The sequence below is a fragment of the Kogia breviceps genome, chromosome 7 (genome assembly GCF_026419965.1).
Source record: "Kogia breviceps isolate mKogBre1 chromosome 7, mKogBre1 haplotype 1, whole genome shotgun sequence".
Lineage (NCBI taxonomy): Eukaryota > Metazoa > Chordata > Mammalia > Artiodactyla > Physeteridae > Kogia > Kogia breviceps.
Window position 1 is genome coordinate 71,751,817 of NC_081316.1, and position 10,711 is coordinate 71,762,527.

Consider the following 10,711-nt stretch of genomic DNA (forward strand, 5'->3'; position numbering starts at 1 on the left):
TTTTTAATATGGTATATCACATCGTTTGATCTGCATATAGTGAAGAAGCCTTGCATTCCTGGAATAAACTCCACTTGATCATGGTGTAAGATCCTTTTAATGTGCTGTTGGATTCTGTTTGCAAGTATTTTGTTGAGGATTTTTACATCTATGTTCATCAGTGATATTAGCTGAGAGATTTCTTTCTTTGTGACATCTTTGTCTGGTTTTGGTATCAGGGTGATGGTGGCCTCGTGGAATGAGTTGGGAGTGTTCCTACCTCTGCTATATTTTGGAAGAGTTTGAGAAGGATAGGTGTTAGCTCTTCTCTAAATGTTTGATAGAATTCGCCTGTGAAGCCATCTGATCTTGGGCATTTGTTTGTTGAAAGATTTTTAATCACAGTTTCAATTTCAGTGCTTGTGATTGGTCTGTTCATATTTTCTATTTCTTCCTGGTTCACTCTCGTCAGGTTGTGCATTTCTAAGAATTTGTCCATTTCTTCCAGGTTGTCCATTTTATTGGCATACAGTAGCTTGTAGTAATCTCTAATAATCTTTTGTATTTCGGCAGTGTCTGTTGTTACTTCGCCTTTTTCATTTCTAATTCTATTGATTTGAGTCTTCTCTCTTTTTTTCTGGATGAGTGGTGGATGGTTTATCAATTTTGTTTATCTTCTCAAGGAACCAACTTTTAATTTTATTGATCTTTGTTATCATTTCCTTCATTTCTCTTTCATTTACTTCTGATTTGATCTTTTTGTTTTCTTTCCTTCTGCTAACTTTGGGGGGTTTTTTCTTCTTCTTTCTCTAATTGCTTTAGGTGTAACGTTAGCTTGTTTATTTGAGATGTTTCTTGTTTCTTGAGCTGAGATTGTATTGCTATAAACTTCCCTCTTAGAACTGCTTTTGCTGCATACCATAGGTGTTGGGTGGTCGTGTTTTCATTGTCACTTTTTTCTAGGTATTTTTTGATTTCTTCTTTGAGTTCTTTAGTGATCTCTTGGTTATTAAGTAGTGTATTGTTTAGCCTCCATGTGTTGTATATTTTACAGATTTTTGCAGTAATTGATATCTAGTCTTATAGCATTGTAGTTGGAAAGATACTTGATACAATTTCAATTTTCTTAAACTTACCAAGGCTTGATTTGTGACCCAAGATATGATCTATACTGGAGAATGTTCCATGTGCACTTGAGAAGAAAGTGTAATCTGTTGTTTTTGGAATGTCCTGTAAATATCAATTAAATCTATCTGGTCTATTGTGTCATTTAAAGCTTATGTTTCCTTATTAACTTTCTGTCTGGATGATAGGCCCATTGGTGTAAGTGGGGTGTTAAAATCCCCCACTATTATTGTGTTACTGTTGATTTCCTCTTTTATAGCTATTAGCAGTTGCCTTATGTATTGAACTGCTCCTATGTTGGGTCCGTATATATTTATAATTGTTATATCTTCTTCTTTGATCGATCCCTTGGTCATTATGTAGTGTCCTTTCTTGTCTCCTGTAATATTCTTTATTTTAAAGTCTATTTTATTTGATATGAATATTGCTACTCCAGCTTTCTTTTCATTTCCATTTGCCTGGAATACCTTTTTTATCTCCTCACTTACAGTCTGTATGTGTCCCTAGGTCTGAAGTTGGTCTGTTGTAGACAGCATATATATGGGTCTTGTTTTTTATCTATTCAGTCAGTCTATGTCTTTTGCTTGGAGCATTTAATCCATTTACATTTAAGGTAATTATCGATATGTATATTCCTATTCCCATTTTCTTAATGTTTTGGGTTTGTTATTAGAGGTCTTTTCTTTCTCTGTGTTTCCTGCCTACAGAAGTTCCTTTAGCATTTGTTGTAAAGCTGGTTTGGTGATGCTGAACTCTCTCAGCTTTTGCTTGTCTGTAAAGATTTTAATTTCTCCATCAAATCTGAATGAGATCTTTGTTGGGTAGAGTAATCTTGGTTGTAGGTTTTTCTCCTTCATCACTTTAAATATGTCCTGCCACTCCTTTCTGGCTTGCAGAGTTTCTGCTGAAAGATCAACTGTTAACCTTACGGGGATTCCCTTGTTTGTTATTTGCTGTTTTTCCCTTGCTGCTTTTAATATGTTTTCTTTGTATTTAACTTTTGATAGTTTGATTAATGTTTGTCTTGGCATGTTTCTCCTTGGATTTATCCTGTATGGGACTCTCTGTGCTTCCTGGCCTTGATTGACTATTTCCTTTCTTATATTAGGGAAGTTTTCAACTATCATCTCTTCAAAGATTTTCTCAGTCCCTTTCTTTTTCTCTTCTTCTTCTGAGACCCCTATAATTTGAAAGCTGGTGCATTTAATATTGTCCCAGAGGTCTCTGAGACTGTCCTCAGTTCTTTTCATTCTTTTTTCTTTATTCTTCTCTGCAGTAGTTATTTCCACTATTTTATCTTCCAGGTCACTTATCCGTTCTTCTGCCTCAGTTATTCTGCTATTGATCCCATCTAGAGTATTTTTAATTTCATTTATTGTATTGCGTATCATTGCTTGCTTCCTCTTTAGTTCTTGTAGGTCCTTGTTAATTGTTTCTTGCATTTTGTCTATTCTATTTTCAAGATTTTGAATCATCTTTACTATCATTATTCTGAATTCTTTTTCAGGTAGACTGCCTATTTCCTCTTCATTTGTTAGGTCTGGTGGGTTTTTACCTTGCTCCTTCATCTGCTGTGTGTTTTTCTGTCTTTTCATTTTGCTTATCTTACTGTGTTTGGGGTCTCCTTTTTGCAGCCTACATGTTCGTAGTTTCCATTGTTTTTGGTGTCTGTCCCCAGTGGCTAAGGTTGGTTCAGTGGGTTGAGTAGGTTTCCTGTTTGAGGGGACTAGTGCCTGTGTTCTGGTGCATGAGGCTGGATCTTGTCTTTCTGGTGGGCAGGTCCACGTCTGGTGGTGTGTTTGGGGGTGTCTGTGGCCTTATTATGATTTTAGGCAGCCTCTCTGCTAATGGGTGGGGTTGTGTTCCTTTCTTGCTAGTTGTTTGGCATAGGGTGTCCATCACTGCAGCTTGCTGGTTGTTGAGTGAAGCTGGATCTTGGTGTTGAGATGGAGATCTCTGGGAGATTTTCACCATTTGCTATTACATGGAGCTGGGAGTGGACCAGTGTCCTGAATTTGGCTCTCCCACTTCAGAGGCACAGCACTGACTCCTGGCTGCAGCACCAAGAGCCTTTCATACACATGGCTCAGAATAAAAGGGAGAAAAATGAGAAAGAAAGATGATAAAGTAAAATAAATAAAATAAAGTAAGATAAAATAAAATAAAGTTATTAAAATAAAAAATAATTCTTAAGAAAAAAAAATTTTTAAGTAAAAACAAACAAAAAAACGGACAGACAGAACCCTAGGACAAGTGGTGAAAGCAAAGCTATAGAGACAAAAATCTCACACAGAAGCATTCACATACATTCTTACAAAAAGTGGAAAGGGGGAAAAAATATTATATCTTGCTCTCAAAGTCCACCTCCTCAATTTGGGCTGATTTGTTGTCTATTCAGGTATTCCACCAATACAGGGTACATTAGGCTGATTGTGGAGCTTTAATCCGCTGCTTCTGAGACTCCTGGGAGAAATTTCCCTTTCTCTTCTTTGTTCTCACAGCTCCCAGGGTTCAGCTTTGCATTTGGCCCTGCCTCTGTTTGTAGGTCACCGGAGGTCGTCTGTTCTTTGCTCAGACAGGATGGGGTTAAAGGAGCAGCTGATTCGGGGACTCTGGCTCACTCAGGCCGGGGAGAGGTAGGGGTACAGATGCGGAGCAAGCCTGTGGCGGCAGAGACCAGCGTGACTTTGCACCAGCCTGAGGCGCGCCATGTGTTCTCCCGGGGAAGTTGTCCCTGGATCCCGGGACCCTGGCAGTGGCGGGTTGCACAGGCTCCCGGGAGGGGAGGTGTGGATAGTGACCTGTGTTTGCACACAGTCTCCTTGGTGGCGGCAGCAGCAGCCTTAGCGTCTCATGCCAGTCTCTTGGGTCAGTGCTGATAGCCACGGCTCACGGCCGTCTCTGGAGCTCCTTTAAGCAGTGCTCTTAATCCCCTCTCCTTGCGCACCAGGAAACAAAGAGGGAAGAAAAAGTGTCTTGCCTCTTCTGCAGCTCCAGACCTTTTCCCGGACTCCCTCCCGGCTAGCCGTGGTGCACTAACCCCTGCAGGCTGTGGTCGTGCCTCCAGCCCCTGTCGTCTCCCTGGGATCCGACCGAAGCCCGAGCCTCAGCTCCCAGCCCTCGCCCGTCCCAGCGGGTGAGCAGAGAAGCCTCTCGGGCTGGTGAATGCTAGTCAGCACCGATCATCTGTGCGGGAATCTCTCCACTTTGCCCTCTGCACTCTGTTACTCCGCTCTCCTCCGTGGCTCCAAAGCTTTCCCCCTCCGCCCTGCGCAGTCTCCACCCGTGAAGGGGCGGGCTCCTAGTGTGTGGAAACCTTTCCTCCTTCACAACTCCCTCCCACTGGTGCAGGTCTCATCCCTATTCTTTTGTCTCTGTTTATTCTTTTTTCTTTTGTCCTACCCAGGTACGTGGGGGAGTTTCTTGCCTTTTGGGAGATCTGATGTCTTCTGCCAGCGTTCAGTGGGTGTTCTGTAGGAGCTGTTCCACGTGTAGATGTACTTCTGATGTATCTGTGGGAGGAAGTTGATCTCTGCGTCTTACTCTTCCGCCATCTTCCTATACTATCTACCTTAAACTCTTTATCACATAGATTGCTATCTTTACTTCACTTAGTCCTTCTTCTTGGGCTTTATGTTGTTCCTCTGCAATTTTACCTAATTTGCTGTTTTTATTCTAATGTATTTGGTAGGTTGGTTAGGTTTCTTGACCTTGGAGAAGTGGCCATTTGTAGGAGACATCCTACAAATGTGTTCCAGCAGCATACTCTCCTCTAGTCACCAGAGCTAGATGCTCCAGAGGTGCCCCTTATGTGGGCTGTGTGTTTTCTTCTGTTTTGGTGTGCTTACTTCTTACTGTGTGTGGTCTGGTAGGCATGGCTGGTCCCCAGTCTGGTTGGTTGCCAGGGCTTGCCTTGTGTGAAGGCTGCCAGCCACTGATATGTCAAGCTGGGTCATGAGGCAGCTGTCTGCAGAGCCCTGGTGGGGGTGTCCAGGGCTAGAGCTGGTCAACTGGTTGGAGGAGACTGTTTCTGGGGTGAATATTGTGAAGCTGGGGTCTTGGACCTAGTGTTGGCCTGCTGTTGGGTGTGGCCAGTTTCTGACATGGCTGTCTATAGTGTCTGGGGTTTTCCAAAGCTTATGTTGGCCCACTGGTGAGTGGAGCTGGATTTTGTGGCAGCAGGCTGAGGGACCAAGGCAGCTGGGAGCTATTGTTGGCCTGTTTGTGGGTGGGGTCAGGGCAAATTGTGCCTCCAGGTCTAGTAGCAACCCATTGGTGGGCATGGCCAGGTCCCGGGATCTCTGGCTATAGGGCCCTCGTGGTCCCAAAGTTGGTGTGTCAGCCCACTCATGCATGGGGCTGGATTCCTGTGCTTCTGGCTGAGTGGCCTATGGTGTCCCAGAACTGGTGTTGGCTTGTTAGTGAGTGGGCTGCATCCTAACATTGCAGTCTGTGGGGCTGCAGTGATCCTGGGGCTGATGTCTGCTCACTGTTGGGCAGGACTGATGTTCAAGGAATTTCAGGGCTGGGGCTGCCCACTGGTGAGTGAAGCTGGGGTCTGAGGATAGTGGTGGTCTACTTGTGGGCAGAGCCATGTCCCAAGGTCTCTGGCTGTGGGGCTTTGGGGGTCCTACAGTTGGTATGTCAGCATGCTGGTGGATGGGGCTGGGTCCCAGTATGTCTTAGGGCAGGTGTATGCCCACTGGTGAATAACACTTGTCTCAGGGCTAGTGCTGGCCCACTGGTGAGTGGATCTGGGTCCCAAAGTCTCTGGCCGCAGGGCCCTGGGGGTCCTGGGGCTAGTGCTGATGCACTGGTGTGCAGGTCTGGGTCCTGGGGCTGCTGTGGCCTTAGGGGGTCTTAAGGAAGCTGATCTGCTGATGGATGGGGCTCTCTTGTGGCTAGCTGCTTGGCCTGAGGTATCCCAGTACTGATGCTGATAGGCTCGTTGGTAGGGCTGGGTTCTGGTGCTAATAAGCTAGAGGGAGGATTCCAAAATGGCATTTGTCAGTGCTAGTGTCCTTGTGGTAGAACAAGCTCCCCCAGGTGGCTGTCTCCAGTGTTTATGTCCCCAGGGTGATCTCCAGTTTTTTCTTACCTATCCTGAAGAGTCTCCAAGATCAGCAGATGGGTTTGACCCAGGCTTCTTTCAAATTACTGCTTCTGCTCTGGATCCCAAAGCATGTGAGATTTTTGTGTGTACACTTTAAGAGTGGAGTCTCTATTTCACACAGCACTCGGGGTCTCCCTAAAGTAAGGCCTGCTCACCTTCAAATCCAAATGTTCTGGAGGCTTGTCTTCCCAGTGCAGGAGTCCTGGGTTACAGAGCCCAATGTGGGGCTCAGATCTCTCACTCTTTGGGGAAAGCCTCTGCAATTGTAATTATCTTTCAGTTTGTGGGTTGCCCACCTGGGGTTATAGGTCTTGACTATTCTGTGTCTTTACCCTTCCTACCCATCTAGTTGTTGTCCCTTCTTTATATCTTTATGTATAGAAGATCTTTTGTGCTAGTCTTCCAGGCTTTCTCATCAATAGTTGCTTTTAAATAGTTGTAATTTTGATGTGTCTGTAGGAGGAGGTGAGCTCAGGGTCTTTCTACTCCACCATCTTGGCCACTCCCCTCTGAACACAAATCTTCTGAACCCCTTCCACCAGGAAGAAACAGCTGGATGTAGTAACATATGGAGGCTTACATACGTCTGGCCCTGCCCCCAATATATTTCTCATCCATATTGTACTACTGTGCAGTGAATGTTCTTATAACTAAGGACAAGTCAATCCCTTTGCTAGTCTGAAATAAATTTTCAGTGATTTATAAAGAAAAACTTGGAAAGCCATTTGTTGATGTAATAGGAGATATGAAGGTAGATTGGAGAAAACAAAAAAAGAACTATATTTTCTATTGAAATCAGCAACAACCAGGCTTGTCATCGGTCTCATAGTAGTTGCTTACAGTCCAATAAATGATGCAAGAGCTTCACAGGACCTGTGCTTTCATTTCAAATAAACAAGTATAACTAGAAATGTTGAGAAACAGAAATGAGAAAAATCAGTAATATTGAAGCATATTAAAGGCTATTTTCATTTTATAGTTCCTAGTATTATAATTTAATATAGTCATGCTTTTTGTTTTCTATAAAAGCAGAGTTTAAGAAATCAAATACTTGTTACGTGGCATTAAGAATCTAATGCATTAAACAGCCTGGAATAAGACAAAGTATTTCATTTTCCACTAATGCCCAAGGCATTTTGTATTTCAGGAAGGCTAGTCTTTCGAAACGAAAACAAATGGTTTAAGGAGAACTTTGATTTCTTATAAGTTATACAGATTTCTTAGAAACACGTTTGAAAACACAATTAATTTATATCTTAACAGTACTATAATTTCACACTTGGAGTATTTTGATTCAAAAATACATTTTTTGGGGTGGTAAGACTTCATAAATATCTCAAATAAGACACCTAAAATCTGCCAGATATGCAAGAAGTAAACAGACTTAGTATCCTAAATTAAAAATGTCAAAACAGCTGATAATCTGACAAGTCTATCATCTGGACAGCAGTGCTTAAATTTAACTATTAATTCTAAATAAGTATGAATATAAACAGTTATAAATTTCTTTATAGTGCAACTGTTGTACATGTGAACCATTGTCTTGTCTCAGGTCAAATGTTTCCAATTCAGTCAGTTCCCTGCTAGGTGTCTGTGTCCCATGGGTGTTTATAAGTGTTCTGGGCACTGAGGGCAGACACTTATAAGAGCAGCGGGATGACACCTCATGGCTTAGGCTGCACTTTGTTCTTCTTAGATGCTCAGCTGGTGATGTGCTGGCCTAACAGAGCCAACATTGAGCTTAAAATGGAAACAGTTTCGGCAGAATAATGATTTATGTTTGCCTTAAGCAAATGTGTGAGGAACAATAGTCAGCAGTTTGTAGTGTGTGTGTGTTTTAAAAAAGTCCTTCACTGTTTTTAAATTTGCCTTGGGAGGTAGAGTCATTCTCCTTGGAACTAGGTCTAAGATCAGAGCCTTCTCCTGGGAGAGTCTTTAGAGAATCGTTCCTCCGTGTTCACCCTCTCCCCTAGGAAATAGGTGGTCCTGAAAGAAAGGTTAACTGGCTTCCTTCACAGCAAAAAATTAACAAACAAAAACAACCCATTTCCTCCCTGTGCTGTCAGCTTTCAAAGAAATACTCAAAGCTATCTCAAAGAGGACAAGTGAATCCATGGCTCAGAGGGGTTTACACTGGCCTTGATTATTCCCTGGAAGGAATTCCTGCCTTAGGGCTCTTGCAGGCCATAGGAGTCCTTTTTATCACCTAACCAAGTGGGAAGAACTGGTTGCTGGGGCCAGAGTTCTATCTGAATTCATGGATCTTAGAGCCATATGGTTCCAGATGGTAAGGCCTAGGATATGGCCATGAGAATGAGTGACAAATGCAAGCCAGTATCTTGAGAACCAGTATATTGTTGAAGTCCTCTGGGGTGGCAGCAAGTCAGGCTGTCCGCTCATTACACTTTGGGTGAAAAGGATGACAGGTCATCATGATAGAATGAATGAGAGTGGTTAAATAGTAACCAAAAGGGTGTGGGTCTGGTAATTAGAATAGGTGAGTCAGGCCTTTCCCTGGGTACTTTCTTGACAGTGTGAACTCAGGAAAAGCAGAGGGAAGCATCTAAAGCTTACTCCAAAGCTGTGAGGATAAGGAACCACGCGCCACTGATACTTTATCAATGGTGGAATTTGGAGAAATTTGAACACCTGTGCCAGAGAGATAGGATTGTATGTGAGGAAGTCTCTGGTGGGTCTAGAGGAACTGACAGTGAATTGTGTGGGGGATTTTGGGGGATCTTGTCCTCCTGAACTGAATGTTTGGGTTCCAGGATTGTTCTGGTAAATTAACTCAACCCTTTTCCAAACTAGACACAATCAGAGGATGTTTGTAATAAGTTTGCTGAAGTACTCTGGAAGGTTATAAGAGTCTTTGACTTAGACCATGTTCTAGATGCTAGATGATATGAGGTGGTTTGGTACTTAAACGTAGATTCTTAGATTCAGGGGTTGGTTGCCTGACCCTTAGTTCTTTGACTCACTGAGAAAGTTCTTCAGCAGCATAAGCTCCTCTTTCACAAATATAACTCCTGTACCTGTGTCTATCAAATGCACCAATTTTGGTGGTTTGAATTTGGCAACCAGGTTTGAGTTTCGAGGTATGGAAGGAACTACATTCTCTTTGGCATCTCTTTTCATGAACAACTGCTGGATATGTTGGCACTGCCCCAAGAATGAGACTACACTCTGCTTATATTTGTTCACACTGTAAGAGCTTCACTGGAATAGAATTTCTGAAGCTTGCCCTCCTTTACTTTTTATAAAAAAGATTTGCCTTATGGAATGCATTACTAGTACAAAGTATATTAGGTTGGATAATTGAAAGACTTACAAGGTCTCACAAATCATGATCAATAAAGGCAAAAGATATAGAACAGCAGGAGAAAGAGTGCAAGCAAGCATCTGGAGCCCACGAAACATCCCCGTGTACCTCCCCAGTGTTCTTATTTGCACAAGGATGTATTTTGTCTCCAGATTGAATTACCAAGAATTGTATGATGATAGATTTTTGTTTTGGGAGAGGAATTTAAGTTTCCATCTTGTTCTTTTATGAGTCTCTTGGTCACATAGCCAAACCAGGCTGTCCAACTGGTTACACTGGGTACAAGCAATCAATAAAAAAGCTGGTCCTGGCTGATACCAGGAGAGTTCAAACTTTAAACAGCACATCATAAATCATTAGCTCACTGCCCTTATCTTGGCTAAGAGTCAGTGCCAGAATCCCAGGCACTCCCAGAGATAAGCAGTGTTGTTCTGGTCCAGGTGTGACATAAGTATCCTATATAATCTACACTCTGACTACTGGTCATGCCTTTTAAATTGTATATTGAGTATTATTCTTTCCCCTGAAACTTGGGCTATTTATAGAACATAAAACAAAAAAGGACATTTTCCAAAATAATAACTGTTTCCCAATGAATATTGTTTTAAATAGGTATTGCTTAAATGTCTTTTTAAACCAAGTTTGCCAAATTTCCAGCATAATCATGTACAAACTTAACAAAAATTTTTATCTCCTTCCACCACTGAAATATTTGGAGGAGAGGGAGTTGCTTTTTTAAGAAATGAGACATAATTTACAAACCACAAATGTCACCCCTTAGAAGTATATAGTTCAGTGATTTTTAGTATATTCACAAGACTGTGTAACCATTTTCTCTATGTAATTGAAGAAAATTTTCATCATTCCCAAAAGAAAACCTGTACTCATTAGCAGTCATTCCTCATTTGCCTTCTCCTCAAGCCCCTGCAAAACCACGAATCTACTTTCTCTCTCCATGGAACTGCTTATTATGAACATTTCATATAAATGTGACAATATGTGACTTTTTGTAACTGGCTTCTTTCACTTAGCATAATATTTTCAAGTTTCATCTACGTTGTAACCCGTATCATTACTTCATTTCCTTCTTTTTAAAAAACAGCTTTATTGAGACTATAATTCACATACTACCCAAATTCACACATTTAAAGAGTACAATTCAATGGCATTTA